Raw genomic sequence first — 15,759 nt, 5'->3', positions numbered from 1 at the left:
CACTCTGAAGCAGCGCCCCCTAGTTCTAGATTCCCCTACAAGGGGCAAAAAGCACAGTTGCCACTTTGCTGTCTGAATGAAAAGGGTCAAACGGATCACAGGTTATTGTTGCTGTAAATGGGTAAACCAGACGCTTAGGTTGGAATTTTATGGCAGTGAGATTTTCCTGTCAAAGTCAATGCCCCACCCCCACCCCCACCACCACGAGGCTGTAAAATTCCGGCCATAGAATCATGGAGTCATTTACAGCACAGAAGGAGGCTACTCAGCCCATCGAGTCTCTGGTGGCAGCCCACAGAGTAATCCAGTCAGTCCCACTCCGCCCCCCCCTGCTCAGCCCTCGTAGCCCTGCGAGTTTATTTCCATCAAGTGCCCGTCCAATTGATTGTTTCCACTTCTACCGCTGTCATCGACAGAGTGTTCCAGGGCATTACCACTCGCTTCCGGAAACGTTCTTCCTCACATTCCCCTTACTCCTCCTGCCGAAAATTTTAAATCTGTGTCTGCCCCCCCGAGCCCTTGTATCATTGGCTAATGGGAACAGCTTTTCCTTGTTTACCTTATCTGAACCTGTCATCATCTCATACACTGCTATCAAATCTCCCCTCGATCTCCTTTCTCCCAAAGAGAACAACATCCTCAGTTTCTCCAACCTGACCTTGTAGCTAAAATCCCCCATCCCCGGAACCATTCCGGGTAAATCCCCTCTGCACCCTCTCGAAGACACTCACATCCTTCCTAAAGTGTGTTGACCAGAACTGGACACAATACTCTAGTTGTGGCCCAACCAGGGCTTTATAAAGGTTCAGCACAACTCCCCTGCTTTCGTGCTCAGTGCCTCTATTAATGAAGCCCAAGGTCCCATATGCTTTGCTAATTACTCTCTCAATATGTCCTGCCTCCTTCAAAGATTGATGCCCACGCACTCTCATGTCCTTCTGCTCCTTCAAACTCTTTAGAATTATGCTATTAAGTTTATACTGCATTTCCCTATTACTTCTGACAAAATGCATCACCTCACATGTCTTTGTATTAGATTCCATCTGCCACTTGCCTGCCTATTCTGCTGGTCCATGTACTGTTGCACGCAATTGATATCATCCTGACTGTTTGCCAGCCCTCCAAGTTTGGTGTCAAACTGAGGTTGGATTGAGCAGATCTTCCTGGTAGATCTGTGCTCAAGGACACTGGGAATGGGGGAAGACCTCACTCCTACATTGGAGGCCACCTGATTTTCCAATACTTGCTACTAACCAGTGTCCCAAGATTGCTGACCCAAGAAAATCTATCCCAGCAAATCAAATTCCATCGTTACTGTACAATTGAGGTTTTTGAGAATCATGTTCTGTAATTCTGTCCCATTTTAGCAGGAAGTCCGCCGTGAGTAATACAGCAGGAGGGCTGTTGGTTATTGAGTTTAGCACGATTAACAGCTTTGAAGTCAGCCGTGGATTAAGGTTGCAAAACTTGCTTTGCTGGTGATAAAATGTAGAGCCTGCATGGGCTTCTTTTGTTACACTTTGCACACAGTATGGATCAGCGCTTTCAAGAATATGAAGTAGATGTAAATGCTCATAATAAAGAGTCAAAAAAAGATGTTTCTTTGTGTTTTATAAAGGATTACAAAGTACTTACAGTTCAGCTCCTTGCTGGTGTTTCTGCTCCATACGAGCCTCCTTGAACCTCTCCCCACTTCCCCTTTTCAGTATATCCCTCGATTCCTTTCTCACTCAGTAGTTTTTCCAGCTTTCCATTAAACAGATTTACACTGTTCATCTCAACTACTTGATGTGGGAGCGAGTTCCAGATTCTCACCACTCTCTGAGTGCAGACGTAAGTTACCATAAACTGCGTGTTCGTTCTCCTTGTTGAAGGAGGTGTGGAAGGGCAAGTTGAGGCTGCTGACAATTAGCCCCTGGTGCAAAGGCAGCCGGGTTTGCTATGTTATGACAGTGACCACACTTCAAAAAGTGCTTCGTTAGCTCTAAAGCACCTTAGGATGTCTTGAGGTTGTTGAAGGCACTATATAAATGCAAGTTATTTTTCCCCTTCTGATCCCTGGAGACCTGTGAGCCAACTGAAGCATGTGGGAGCCCCTTGGTGCAGCGTGTGGGAGTCTGTGGGTACAGCATGTGGGAGCTCCTGGGTGCAGCATGTGGGAACCCCTGGGTGCAGCGTGTGGGAGCCCCTGGGTGCAGCATGTGGGAGTCTGTGGGTGCAGCATGTGGGAGCCCCTGGGTGCAGCGTGTGGGAGCCCCTGGGTGCAGCGTGTGGGAGTTCCTGGGTGCAGCGTGTGGGAGTCTGTGGGTGCAGCGTGTGGGAGTCTGTGGGTGCAGCGTGTGGGAGCCGCTTGGTGCAGAACGTGGGAGTTCCTGGGTGCAGCGTGTGGGAGTTCCTGGGTGCAGAACGTGGGGGCTCCTGGGTGCAGCGTGTGGGAGTTCCTGGGTGCAGCGTGTGGGAGTTCCTGGGTGCAGCGTGTGGGAGTTCCTGGGTGCAGCGTGTGGGAGTCTGTGGGTGCAGCGTGTGGGAGCCCCTGGGTGCAGCGTGTGGGAGCCCCTGGGTGCAGCGTGTGGGAGTTCCTGGGTGCAGAACGTGGGAGCTCCTGGGTGCAGCGTGTGGGAGCTCCTGGGTGCAGCATGTGGGAGTCCCTGGGTGCAGCGTGTGGGAGCTGCTGGGTGCAGCGTGTGGGAGCCCCTGGGTGCAGCGTGTGGGAGCCCCTGGGTGCAGCATGTGGGAGTCCCTGGGTGCAGCATGTGGGAGTTCCTGGGTGCAGCGTGTGGGAGTTCCTGGGTGCAGCGTGTGGGAGCCCCTGGGTGCAGCGTGTGGGAGTTCCTGGGTGCAGCATGTGGGAGCCCCCGGGTGCAGCGTGTGGGAGCACCTGGGTGCAGCGTGTGGGAGTTCCTGGGTGCAGCGTGTGGGAGTTCCTGGGTGCAGCGTGTGGGAGTTCCTGGGTGCAGCATGTGGGAGCTGCTGGGTGCAGCGTGTGGGAGCCCCTGGGTGCAGCGTGTGGGAGTTCCTGGGTGCAGCGTGTGCGAGCCCCTGGGTGCAGCGTGTGGGAGTTCCTGGGTGCAGCGTGTGGGAGCCCCTGGGTGCAGCATGTGGGAGCCCCTGGGTGCAGCGTGTGGGAGCCCCTGGGTGCAGCGTGTGGGAGTTCCTGGGTGCAGCGTGTGGGAGCCCCTGGGTGCAGCGTGTGGGAGTCTGTGGGTGCAGCGTGTGGGAGCCCCTGGGTGCAGCGTGTGGGAGTCTGTGGGTGCAGCGTGTGGGAGTTCCTGGGTGCAGCATGTGGGAGCCCCTGGGTGCAGCGTGTGGGAGTTCCTGGGTGCAGCGTGTGGGAGCCCCTGGGTGCAGCGTGTGGGAGTTCCTGGGTGCAGCGTGTGGGAGCCCCTGGGTGCAGCGTGTGGGAGTTCCTGGGTGCAGCATGTGGGAGCTCCTGGGTGCAGCGTGTGGGAGTTCCTGGGTGCAGCGTGTGGGAGTTCCTGGGTGCAGCGTGTGGGGGTTCCTGGGTGCAGCGTGTGGGAGCCCCTGGGTGCAGCGTGTGGGAGCCCCTGGGTGCAGCGTGTGGGAGCTGCTGGGTGCAGCGTGTGGGAGACCCTGGGTGCAGCGTGTGGGAGTTCCTGGGTGCAGCGTGTGGGAGCCCCTGGGTGCAGCGTGTGGGAGTTCCTGGGTGCAGCGTGTGGGAGCCCCTGGGTGCAGCGTGTGGGGGTTCCTGGGTGCAGCGTGTGGGAGCCCCTGGGTGCAGCGTGTGGGAGCTGCTGGGTGCAGCGTGTGGGAGACCCTGGGTGCAGCGTGTGGGAGTTCCTGGGTGCAGCGTGTGGGAGCCCCTGGGTGCAGCGTGTGGGAGTTCCTGGGTGCAGCGTGTGGGGGTTCCTGGGTGCAGCGTGTGGGAGTTCCTGGGTGCAGCGTGTGGGAGTTCCTGGGTGCAGCGTGTGGGAGTCTGTGGGTGCAGCGTGTGGGAGCCCCTGGGTGCAGCGTGTGGGAGCCCCTGGGTGCAGCGTGTGGGAGTTCCTGGGTGCAGCGTGTGGGAGTCTGTGGGTGCAGCATGTGGGAGTCTGTGGGTGCAGCGTGTGGGAGCCCCTGGGTGCAGCGTGTGGGAGCCCCTGGGTGCAGCGTGTGGGAGTTCCTGGGTGCAGCGTGTGGGAGCCCCTGGGTGCAGCGTGTGGGAGCCCCTGGGTGCAGCGTGTGGGAGTCCCTGGGTGCAGCGTGTGGGAGTCCCTGGGTGCAGCGTGTGGGAGCCCCTGGGTGCAGCGTGTGGGAGCCCCTGGGTGCAGCGTGTGGGAGCCCCTGGGTGCAGCGTGTGGGAGTTCCTGGGTGCAGCGTGTGGGAGTTCCTGGGTGCAGCGTGTGGGAGTTCCTGGGTGCAGCGTGTGCGAGCCCCTGGGTGCAGCGTGTGGGAGTTCCTGGGTGCAGCGTGTGGGAGTTCCTGGGTGCAGCGTGTGGGAGTTCCTGGGTGCAGCGTGTGGGAGTTCCTGGGTGCAGCGTGTGGGAGTTCCTGGGTGCAGCGTGTGGGAGCCCCTGGGTGCAGCGTGTGGGAGTCTGTGAGTGCAGCATGTGGGAGCCCCTGGGTGCAGCGTGTGGGAGTTCCTGGGTGCAGCGTGTGGGAGTTCCTGGGTGCAGCGTGTGGGAGCCCCTGGGTGCAGCGTGTGGGAGCCCCTGGGTGCAGCATGTGGGAGTTCCTGGGTGCAGCGTGTGGGAGCCCCTGGGTGCAGCATGTGGGAGCCCCTGGGTGCAGCGTGTGGGAGTTCCTGGGTGCAGCGTGTGGGAGTTCCTGGGTGCAGCGTGTGGGAGTTCCTGGGTGCAGCGTGTGGGAGCCCCTGGGTGCAGCGTGTGGGAGCCCCTGGGTGCAGCATGTGGGAGTTCCTGGGTGCAGCGTGTGGGAGCCCCTGGGTGCAGCATGTGGGAGCCCCTGGGTGCAGCGTGTGGGAGCCCCTGGGTGCAGCATGTGGGAGCCCCTGGGTGCAGCGTGTGGGAGCCCCTGGGTGCAGCATGTGGGAGCCCCTGGGTGCAGCATGTGGGAGTTCCTGGGTGCAGCGTGTGGGAGCTGCTGGGTGCAGCGTGTGGGAGTCTGTGGGTGCAGCATGTGGGAGCCCCTGGGTGCAGCGTGTGGGAGTTCCTGGGTGCAGCGTGTGGGAGCCCCTGGGTGCAGCGTGTGGGAGTTCCTGGGTGCAGCATGTGGGAGTCTGTGGGTGCAGCATGTGGGAGTTCCTGGGTGCAGCGTGTGGGTGCTCCTGGGTGCAGCGTGTGGGAGTTCCTGGGTGCAGCATGTGGGAGCCCCTGGGTGCAGCGTGTGGGAGCCCCTGGGTGCAGCGTGTGGGAGTTCCTGGGTGCAGCGTGTGGGAGTTCCTGGGTGCAGCATGTGGGAGCCCCTGGGTGCAGCATGTGGGAGCCCCTGGGTGCAGCGTGTGGGAGTTCCTGGGTGCAGCGTGTGGGAGTTCCTGCGTGCAGCGTGTGGGAGCCCCTGGGTGCAGCGTGTGGGAGTTCCTGGGTGCAGCGTGTGGGAGTTCCTGGGTGCAGCGTGTGGGAGCCCCTGGGTGCAGCGTGTGGGAGTTCCTGGGTGCAGCATGTGGGAGCCCCTGGGTGCAGCGTGTGGGAGCCCCTGGGTGCAGCGTGTGGGAGTCTGTGGGTGCAGCGTGTGGGAGCCCCTGGGTGCAGCGTGTGGGAGTCTGTGGGTGCAGCGTGTGGGAGCCCCTGGGTGCAGCGTGTGGGAGCCCCTGGGTGCAGCGTGTGGGAGTTCCTGGGTGCAGCGTGTGGGAGTTCCTGGGTGCAGCATGTGGGAGTCTCTGGGTGCAGCGTGTGGGAGCCCCTGGGTGCAGCGTGTGGGAGTTCCTGGGTGCAGCGTGTGGGAGTTCCTGGGTGCAGCGTGTGGGAGTCCCTGGGTGCAGCGTGTGGGAGCCCCTGGGTGCAGCGTGTGGGAGTTCCTGGGTGCAGCATGTGGGAGTTCCTGGGTGCAGCGTGTGGGAGCCCCTGGGTGCAGCATGTGGGAGTTCCTGGGTGCAGCGTGTGCGAGCCCCTGGGTGCAGCGTGTGGGAGCCCCTGGGTGCAGCGTGTGGGTGCTCGTGGGTGCAGCGTGTGGGAGTCTGTGGGTGCAGCATGTGGGAGCCCCTGGGTGCAGCGTGTGGGAGTTCCTGGGTGCAGCGTGTGGGAGTTCCTGGGTGCAGCGTGTGGGAGTTCCTGGGTGCAGCGTGTGGGAGTTCCTGGGTGCAGCGTGTGGGAGCCCCTGGGTGCAGCGTGTGGGAGTTCCTGGGTGCAGCGTGTGGGAGTTCCTGGGTGCAGCGTGTGGGAGCTCCTGGGTGCAGCGTGTGGGAGCCCCTGGGTGCAGCGTGTGGGAGCCCCTGGGTGCAGCGTGTGGGAGCCCCTGGGTGCAGCGTGTGGGAGCCCCTGGGTGCAGCGTGTGGGAGTTCCTGGGTGCAGCGTGTGGGAGTTCCTGGGTGCAGCGTGTGGGAGTTCCTGGGTGCAGCGTGTGGGAGTTCCTGGGTGCAGCATGTGGGAGTTCCTGGGTGCAGCGTGTGGGAGTCTGTGGGTGCAGCGTGTGGGAGTCTGTGGGTGCAGCGTGTGGGAGTTCCTGGGTGCAGCGTGTGGGAGTCTGTGGGTGCAGCGTGTGGGAGCCCCTGGGTGCAGCGTGTGGGAGTTACTGGGTGCAGCGTGTGGGAGTTCCTGGGTGCAGCGTGTGGGAGTCTGTGGGTGCAGCGTGTGGGAGTTCCTGGGTGCAGCGTGTGGGAGTTCCTGGGTGCAGCGTGTGGGAGTTCCTGGGTGCAGCGTGTGGGAGTTCCTGGGTGCAGCGTGTGGGAGACGCTGGGTGCAGCGTGTGGGAGCCCCTGGGTGCAGCGTGTGGGAGCCCCTGGGTGCAGCGTGTGGGAGTTCCTGGGTGCAGCGTGTGGGAGCCCCTGGGTGCAGCGTGTGGGAGTTCCTGGGTGCAGCTTGTGGGAGCCCCTGGGTGCAGCGTGTGGGAGCCACTGGGTGCAGCGTGTGGGAGTTCCTGGGTGCAGCGTGTGGGTGCTCCTGGGTGCAGCGTGTGGGAGTTCCTGGGTGCAGCATGTGGGAGTTCCTGGGTGCAGCGTGTGGGAGCCCCTGGGTGCAGCGTGTGGGAGCCCCTGGGTGCAGCGTGTGGGAGTTCCTCGGTGCAGCGTGTGGGAGCCCCTGGGTGCAGCGTGTGGGAGTTCCTGGGTGCAGCGTGTGGGAGTTCCTGGGTGCAGCGTGTGGGAGCCCCTGGGTGCAGCGTGTGGGAGTTCCTGGGTGCAGCGTGTGGGAGCCCCTGGGTGCAGCGTGTGGGAGTTCCTGGGTGCAGCGTGTGGGAGTCTGTGGGTGCAGCGTGTGGGAGTTCCTGGGTGCAGCGTGTGGGAGTCTGTGGGTGCAGCGTGTGGGAGCCCCTGGGTGCAGCGTGTGGGAGTTCCTGGGTGCAGCGTGTGGGAGCCCCTGGGTGCAGCGTGTGGGAGTTCCTGGGTGCAGCGTGTGGGAGTTCCTGGGTGCAGCGTGTGGGAGTTCCTGGGTGCAGCGTGTGGGAGTTCCTGGGTGCAGCGTGTGGGAGCCCCTGGGTGCAGCATGTGGGAGTCCCTGGGTGCAGCGTGTGGGAGTTCCTGGGTGCAGCGTGTGGGAGCCCCTGGGTGCAGCGTGTGGGAGTCTGTGGGTGCAGCGTGTGGGAGCCCCTGGGTGCAGCATGTGTGAGCTCCTGGGTGCAGCATGTGGGAGTTCCTGGGTGCAGCGTGTGCGAGCCCCTGGGTGCAGCGTGTGGGAGTTCCTGGGTGCAGCGTGTGGGAGCTGCTGGGTGCAGCGTGTGGGAGCCCCTGGGTGCAGCGTGTGGGAGCCCCTGGGTGCAGCGTGTGGGAGTTCCTGGGTGCAGCGTGTGGGAGCCCCTGGTTGCAGCGTGTGGGAGCCCCTGGGTGCAGCGTGTGGGAGTTCCTGGGTGCAGCGTGTGGGAGCCCCTGGGTGCAGCGTGTGTGAGTTCCTGGGTGCAGCGTGTGGGAGTTCCTGGGTGCAGCATGTGGGAGCCCCTGGGTGCAGCGTGTGGGAGTTCCTGGGTGCAGCGTGTGGGAGTTCCTGGGTGCAGCATGTGGGAGCCCCTGGGTGCAGCGTGTGGGAGCCCCTGGGTGCAGCGTGTGGGAGTTCCTGGGTGCAGCATGTGGGAGCCCCTGGGTGCAGCGTGTGGGAGCCCCTGGGTGCAGCGTGTGGGAGTTTCTGGGTGCAGCGTGTGGGAGTTCCTGGGTGCAGCGTGTGGGAGCCCCTGGGTGCAGCGTGTGGGAGTTTCTGGGTGCAGCGTGTGGGAGTTCCTGGGTGCAGCGTGTGGGAGCCCCTGGGTGCAGCATGTGGTAGCCCCTGGGTACAGCGTGTGGGAGCCCCTGGGTGCAGCGTGTGGGAGTCTGTGGGTGCAGCGTGTGGGAGCCCCTGGGTGCAGCGTGTGGGAGTTCCTGGGTGCAGCGTGTGGGAGTTCCTGGGTGCAGCGTGTGGGAGTTCCTGGGTGCAGCGTGTGGGAGCCCCTGGGTGCAGCGTGTGGGAGTTCCTGGGTGCAGCGTGTGCGAGCCCCTGGGTGCAGCGTGTGGGAGCTGCTGGGTGCAGCGTGTGGGAGCCCCTGGGTGCAGCGTGTGGGAGTTCCTGGGTGCAGCGTGTGGGAGTCTGTGGGTGCAGCGTGTGGGAGTTCCTGGGTGCAGCGTATGGGAGTTCCTGGGTGCAGCGTGTGGGAGTCTGTGGGTGCAGCGTGTGGGAGTCTGTGGGTGCAGCGTGTGGGAGCCCCTTGGTGCAGCGTGTGGGAGTTCCTGGGTGCAGCGTGTGGGAGCCCCTGGGTGCAGCGTGTGGGAGTTCCTGGGTGCAGCGTGTGGGAGCCCCTGGGTGCAGCATGTGGGAGTCCCTGGGTGCAGCGTGTGGGAGTTCCTGGGTGCAGCGTGTGGGAGCCCCTGGGTGCAGCGTGTGGGAGTTCCTGGGTGCAGCGTGTGGGAGCCCCTGGGTGCAGCGTGTGGGAGTTCCTGGGTGCAGCGTGTGGGAGCCCCTGGGTGCAGCGTGTGGGAGTTCCTGGGTGCAGCGTGTGGGAGTCTGAGGGTGCAGCGTGTGGGAGTTCCTGGGTGCAGCGTGTGGGAGCCCCTGGGTGCAGCATGTGGGAGTCCCTGGGTGCAGCGTGTGGGAGTTCCTGGGTGCAGCGTGTGGGAGCCCCTGGGTGCAGCGTGTGGGAGTTCCTGGGTGCAGCGTGTGGGAGTTCCTGGGTGCAGCGTGTGGGAGTTCCTGGGTGCAGCGTGTGGGAGTTCCTGGGTGCAGCGTGTGGGAGTTCCTGGGTGCAGCGTGTGGGAGTTCCTGGGTGCAGCGTGTGGGAGCTCCTGGGTGCAGCGTGTGGGAGTTCCTGGGTGCAGCGTGTGGGAGCACCTGGGTGCAGCGTGTGGGAGTTCCTGGGTGCAGCGTGTGGGAGTTCCTGGGTGCAGCGTGTGGGAGCCCCTGGGTGCAGCGTGTGGGAGTCTGTGGGTGCAGCGTGTGGGAGTTCCTGGGTGCAGCGTGTGGGAGTTCCTGGGTGCAGCGTGTGGGAGCCCCTGGGTGCAGCGTGTGGGAGTTCCTGGGTGCAGCGTGTGGGAGCCCCTGGGTGCAGCGTGTGGGAGTCTGTGGGTGCAGCGTGTGGGAGTTCCTGGGTGCAGCGTGTGGGAGTTCCTGGGAGCAGCGTGTGGGAGTTCCTGGGTGCAGCGTGTGGGAGTTCCTGGGTGCAGCATGTGGGAGTCTGTGGGTGCAGCGTGTGGGAGTTCCTGGGTGCAGCATGTGGGAGCCCCTGGGTGCAGCGTGTGGGAGCCCCTGGGTGCAGCGTGTGGGAGTTCCTGGGTGCAGCGTGTGGGAGCCCCTGGGTGCAGCGTGTGGGAGCCCCTGGGTGCAGCGTGTGGGAGTTCCTGGGTGCAGCGTGTGGGAGTTCCTGGGTGCAGCGTGTGGGAGTTCCTGGGTGCAGCGTGTGGGAGCCCCTGGGTGCAGCGTGTGGGAGTTCCTGGGTGCAGCGTGTGGGAGCCCCTGGGTGCAGCGTGTGGGAGCCCCTGGGTGCAGCGTGTGGGAGCCCCTGGGTGCAGCGTGTGGGAGTTCCTGGGTGCAGCGTGTGGGAGTTCCTGGGTGCAGCGTGTGGGAGCCCCTGGGTGCAGCATGTGCGAGCCCCTGGGTGCAGCATGTGGGAGCCCCTGGGTGCAGCGTGTGGGAGTTCCTGGGTGCAGCATGTGGGAGCCCCTGGGTGCAGCGTGTGGGAGTTCCTGGGTGCAGCATGTGGGAGCCCCTGGGTGCAGCGTGTGGGAGTTCCTGGGTGCAGCGTGTGGGAGTTCCTGGGTGCAGCATGTGGGAGCCCCTGGGTGCAGCATGTGGGAGCCCCTGGGTGCAGCGTGTGGGAGCCCCTGGGTACAGCGTGTGGGAGTTCCTGGGTGCAGCGTGTGGGAGTTCCTGGGTGCAGCGTGTGGGAGTTCCTGGGTGCAGCATGTGGGAGTTCCTGGGTGCAGCGTGTGGGAGTTCCTGGGTGCAGCGTGTGGGAGTTCCTGGGTGCAGCGTGTGGGAGCCCCTGGGTACAGCGTGTGGGAGTTCCTGGGTGCAGCGTGTGGGAGTTCCTGGGTGCAGCGTGTGGGAGTTCCTGGGTGCAGCATGTGGGAGTTCCTGGGTGCAGCGTGTGGGAGCCCCTGGGTGCAGCGTGTGGGAGTTCCTGGGTGCAGCGTGTGGGAGCTCCTGGGTGCAGCGTGTGGGAGTTCCTGGGTGCAGCGTGTGGGAGTTCCTGGGTGCAGCGTGTGGGAGCCCCTGGGTGCAGCGTGTGGGAGTTCCTGGGTGCAGCGTGTGGGAGCCCCTGGGTGCAGCGTGTGGGAGTTCCTGGGTGCAGCGTGTGGGAGTTCCTGGGTGCAGCGTGTGGGAGCCCCTGGGTGCAGCGTGTGGGAGTTCCTGGGTGCAGCGTGTGGGAGCCCCTGGGTGCAGCGTGTGGGAGCCCCTGGGTGCAGCGTGTGGGAGTTCCTGGGTGCAGCGTGTGGGAGCCCCTGGGTGCAGCATGTGGGAGCCCCTGGGTGCAGCGTGTGGGAGTTCCTGGGTGCAGCGTGTGGGAGTTCCTGGGTGCAGCGTGTGGGAGTTCCTGGGTGCAGCGTGTGGGAGTTCCTGGGTGCAGCATGTGGGAGCCCCTGGGTGCAGCGTGTGGGAGTTCCTGGGTGCAGCGTGTGGGAGTTCCTGGGTGCAGCGTGTGGGAGTCTGTGGGTGCAGCGTGTGGGAGCCCCTGGGTGCAGCATGTGGGAGTTCCTGGGTGCAGCGTGTGGGAGCTCCTGGGTGCAGCGTGTGGGAGTTCCTGGGTGCAGCGTGTGGGAGTTCCTGGGTGCAGCGTGTGGGAGTTCCTGGGTGCAGCGTGTGGGAGCCCCTGGGTGCAGCGTGTGGGAGTTCCTGGGTGCAGCGTGTGGGAGTTCCTGGGTGCAGCGTGTGGGAGCCCCTGGGTGCAGCGTGTGGGAGTTCCTGGGTGCAGCGTGTGGGAGTTCCTGGGTGCAGCGTGTGGGAGTTCCTGGGTGCAGCGTGTGGGAGTTCCTGGGTGCAGCGTGTGGGAGTTCCTGGGTGCAGCGTGTGGGAGTTCCTGGGTGCAGCGTGTGGGAGTTCCTGGGTGCAGCGTGTGGGAGTTCCTGGGTGCAGCGTGTGGGAGCCCCTGGGTGCAGCGTGTGGGAGTTCCTGGGTGCAGCGTGTGGGAGTTCCTGGGTGCAGCGTGTGGGAGTTCCTGGGTGCTGCGTGTGGGAGTTCCTGGGTGCAGCGTGTGGGAGTTCCTGGGTGCAGCGTGTGGGAGTTCCTGGGTGCAGCATGTGGGAGCCCCTGGGTGCAGCGTGTGGGAGTTCCTGGGTGCAGCGTGTGGGAGTTCCTGGGTGCAGCGTGTGGGAGTCTGTGGGTGCAGCGTGTGGGAGTTCCTGGGTGCAGCATGTGGGAGCCCCTGGGTGCAGCGTGTGGGAGTTCCTGGGTGCAGCGTGTGGGAGCTGCTGGGTGCAGCGTGTGGGAGTCCCTGGGTGCAGCTTGTGGGAGCCCCTGGGTGCAGCGTGTGGGAGTTCCTGGGTGCAGCGTGTGGGAGTTCCTGGGTGCAGCATGTGGGAGCCCCTGGGTGCAGCGTGTGGGAGTTCCTGGGTGCAGCGTGTGGGAGTTCCTGGGTGCAGCGTGTGGGAGTTCCTGGGTGCAGCGTGTGGGAGTTCCTGGGTGCAGCGTCTGGGTGCTCCTGGGTGCAGCATGTGGGAGCCCCTGGGTGCAGCGTCTGGGTGCTCCTGGGTGCAGCGTGTGGGAGCCCCTGGGTGCAGCATGTGGGAGTTCCTGGGTGCAGCGTGTGGGAGCCCCTGGGTGCAGCGTGTGGGAGTTCCTGGGTGCAGCGTGTGGGAGTTCCTGGGTGCAGCGTGTGAGAGCCCCTGGATGCAGCGTGTGGGAGTTCCTGGGTGCAGCGTGTGGGTGCCCCTGGGTGCAGCATGTGGGAGCCCCTGGGTGCAGCGTGTGGGAGCCCCTGGGTGCAGCGTGTGGGAGTTCCTGGGTGCAGCGTGTGGGAGTTCCTGGGTGCAGCATGTGGGAGTTCCTGGGTGCAGCATGTGGGAGTCTGTGGGTGCAGCGTGTGGGAGTTCCTGGGTGCAGCGTGTGGGAGCCCCTGGGTGCAGCGTGTGCGAGCCCCTGGGTGCAGCGTGTGGGAGTTCCTGGGTGCAGCGTGTGCGAGCCCCTGGGTGCAGCGTGTGGGAGTTCCTGGGTGCAGCGTGTGGGAGTTCCTGGGTGCTGCGTGTGGGAGTTCCTGGGTGCAGCGTGTGGGAGTTCCTGGGTGCAGCGTGTGGGAGCCCCTGGGTGCAGCATGTGGGAGCCCCTGGGTGCAGCGTGTGGGAGCCCCTGGGTGCAGCGTGTGGGTGCTCCTGGGTGCAGCATGTGGGAGCCCCTGGGTGCAGCGTGTGGGAGCCCCTGGGTGCAGCGTGTGGGAGCCCCTGGGTGCAGCGTGTGGGAGTTCCTGGGTGCAGCGTGTGGGAGCCCCTGGGTGCAGCGTGTGGGAGTTCCTGGGTGCAGCGTGTGGGAGTCTGTGGGTGCAGCGTGTGGGAGCACCTGGGTGCAGCGTGTGGGAGCCCCTGGGTGCAGCGTGTGGGAGCCCCTGGGTGCAGCGTGTGGGAGTTCCTGGGTGCAGCATGTGGGAGCCCCTGGGTGCAGCGTGTGGGAGCTGCTGGGTGCAGCGTGTGGGAGTTCCTGGGTGCAGCGTGTGGGAGCCCCTGGGTGCAGCGTGTGGGAGTTCCTGGGTGCAGCGTGTGGGAGTTCCTGGGTGCAGCGTGTAGGAGCCCCTGGGTGCAGCATGTGGGAGCCCCTGGGTGCAGCGTGTGGGAGTTCCTGGGTGCAGCGTGTGGGAGTTCCTGGGTGCAGCGTGTGGGAGTTCCTGGGTGCAGCATGTGGGAGCCCCTGGGTGCAGCGTGTGGGAGTTCCTGGGTGCAGCGTGTGGGAGTTCCTGGGTGCAGCGTGTGGGAGTTCCTGGGTGCAGCGTGTGGGAGCCCCTGGGTGCAGCGTGTGGGAGTTCCTGGGTGCAGCGTGTGGGAGTTCCTGGGTGCAGCGTGTGGGAGTCCCTGGGTGCAGCGTGTGGGAGCCCCTGGGTGCAGCGTGTGGGAGTTCCTGGGTGCAGCGTGTGGGAGTTCCTGGGTGCAGCGTGTGGGAGTTCCTGGGTGCAGCGTGTGGGAGCCCCTGGGTGCAGCATGTGGGAGCCCCTGGGTGCAGCGTGTGGGAGCCCCTGGGTGCAGCGTGTGGGAGTTCCTGGGTGCAGCGTGTGGGAGCCCCTGGGTGCAGCGTGTGGGAGTTCCTGGGTGCAGCGTGTGGGAGCCCCTGGGTGCAGCGTGTGGGAGTTCCTGGGTGCAGCGTGTGGGAGTTCCTGGGTGCAGCATGTGGGAGCCCCTGGGTGCAGCATGTGGGAGCCCCTGGGTGCAGCATGTGGGAGCCCCTGGGTGCAGCGTGTGGGAGTTCCTGGGTGCAGCGTGTGGGAGTTCCTGGGTGCAGCGTGTGGGAGCCCCTGGGTGCAGCGTGTGGGAGTTCCTGGGTGCAGCGTGTGGGAGCCCCTGGGTGCAGCGTGTGGGAGTTCCTGGGTGCAGCGTGTGGGAGCCCCTGGGTGCAGCGTGTGGGAGTTCCTGGGTGCAGCGTGTGGGAGTTCCTGGGTGCAGCGTGTGGGAGCCCCTGGGTGCAGCGTGTGGGGGTTCCTGGGTGCAGCGTGTGGGAGCCCCTGGGTGCAGCGTGTGGGAGTTCCTGGGTGCAGCGTGTGGGAGCCCCTGGGTGCAGCGTGTGGGAGTTCCTGGGTGCAGCGTGTGGGAGCCCCTGGGTGCAGCGTGTGGGAGTTCCTGGGTGCAGCGTGTGGGAGCCCCTGGGTGCAGCGTGTGGGAGTTCCTGGGTGCAGCGTGTGGGAGCCCCTGGGTGCAGCGTGTGGGAGTTCCTGGGTGCAGCGTGTGGGAGTTCCTGGGTGCAGCATGTGGGAGTTCCTGGGTGCAGCGTGTGGGAGCCCCTGGGTGCAGCGTGTGGGAGCCCCTGGGTGCAGCGTGTGGGAGTTCCTGGGTGCAGCGTGTGGGAGCCCCTGGGTGCAGCGTGTGGGAGCCCCTGGGTGCAGCGTGTGGGAGTTCCTGGGTGCAGCGTGTGGGAGTTCCTGGGTGCAGCGTGTGGGAGTTCCTGGGTGCTGCGTGTGGGAGTTCCTGGGTGCAGCGTGTGGGAGTTCCTGGGTGCAGCGTGTGGGAGTTCCTGGGTGCAGCATGTGGGAGCCCCTGGGTGCAGCGTGTGGGAGTTCCTGGGTGCAGCGTGTGGGAGTTCCTGGGTGCAGCGTGTGGGAGTCTGTGGGTGCAGCGTGTGGGAGTTCCTGGGTGCAGCATGTGGGAGCCCCTGGGTGCAGCGTGTGGGAGTTCCTGGGTGCAGCGTGTGGGAGCTGCTGGGTGCAGCGTGTGGGAGTCCCTGGGTGCAGCTTGTGGGAGCCCCTGGGTGCAGCGTGTGGGAGTTCCTGGGTGCAGCGTGTGGGAGTTCCTGGGTGCAGCATGTGGGAGCCCCTGGGTGCAGCGTGTGGGAGTTCCTGGGTGCAGCGTGTGGGAGTTCCTGGGTGCAGCGTGTGGGAGTTCCTGGGTGCAGCGTGTGGGAGTTCCTGGGTGCAGCGTCTGGGTGCTCCTGGGTGCAGCATGTGGGAGCCCCTGGGTGCAGCGTCTGGGTGCTCCTGGGTGCAGCGTGTGGGAGCCCCTGGGTGCAGCATGTGGGAGTTCCTGGGTGCAGCGTGTGAGAGCCCCTGGGTGCAGCGTGTGGGAGTTCCTGGGTGCAGCGTGTGGGAGTTCCTGGGTGCAGCGTGTGAGAGCCCCTGGATGCAGCGTGTGGGAGTTCCTGGGTGCAGCGTGTGGGTGCCCCTGGGTGCAGCATGTGGGAGCCCCTGGGTGCAGCGTGTGGGAGCCCCTGGGTGCAGCGTGTGGGAGTTCCTGGGTGCAGCGTGTGGGAGTTCCTGGGTGCAGCATGTGGGAGTTCCTGGGTGCAGCATGTGGGAGTCTGTGGGTGCAGCGTGTGGGAGTTCCTGGGTGCAGCGTGTGGGAGCCCCTGGGTGCAGCGTGTGCGAGCCCCTGGGTGCAGCGTGTGGGAGTTCCTGGGTGCAGCGTGTGCGAGCCCCTGGGTGCAGCATGTGGGAGCCCCTGGGTGCAGCGTGTGGGAGCCCCTGGGTGCAGCGTGTGGGTGCTCCTGGGTGTAGTGTGTGCGAGCCCCTGGGTGCAGCGTGTGGGTGCTCCTGGGTGCAGCGTGTGGGAGTTCCTGGGTGCAGCGTGTGGGAGTTCCTGGGTGCAGCGTGTGGGAGCCCCTGGGTGCAGCGTGTGGGAGTTCC

Source organism: Carcharodon carcharias, chromosome 21, assembly GCF_017639515.1.
Source record: "Carcharodon carcharias isolate sCarCar2 chromosome 21, sCarCar2.pri, whole genome shotgun sequence".
Lineage (NCBI taxonomy): Eukaryota > Metazoa > Chordata > Chondrichthyes > Lamniformes > Lamnidae > Carcharodon > Carcharodon carcharias.
Note: the sequence above shows the minus strand (reverse complement) of the source record.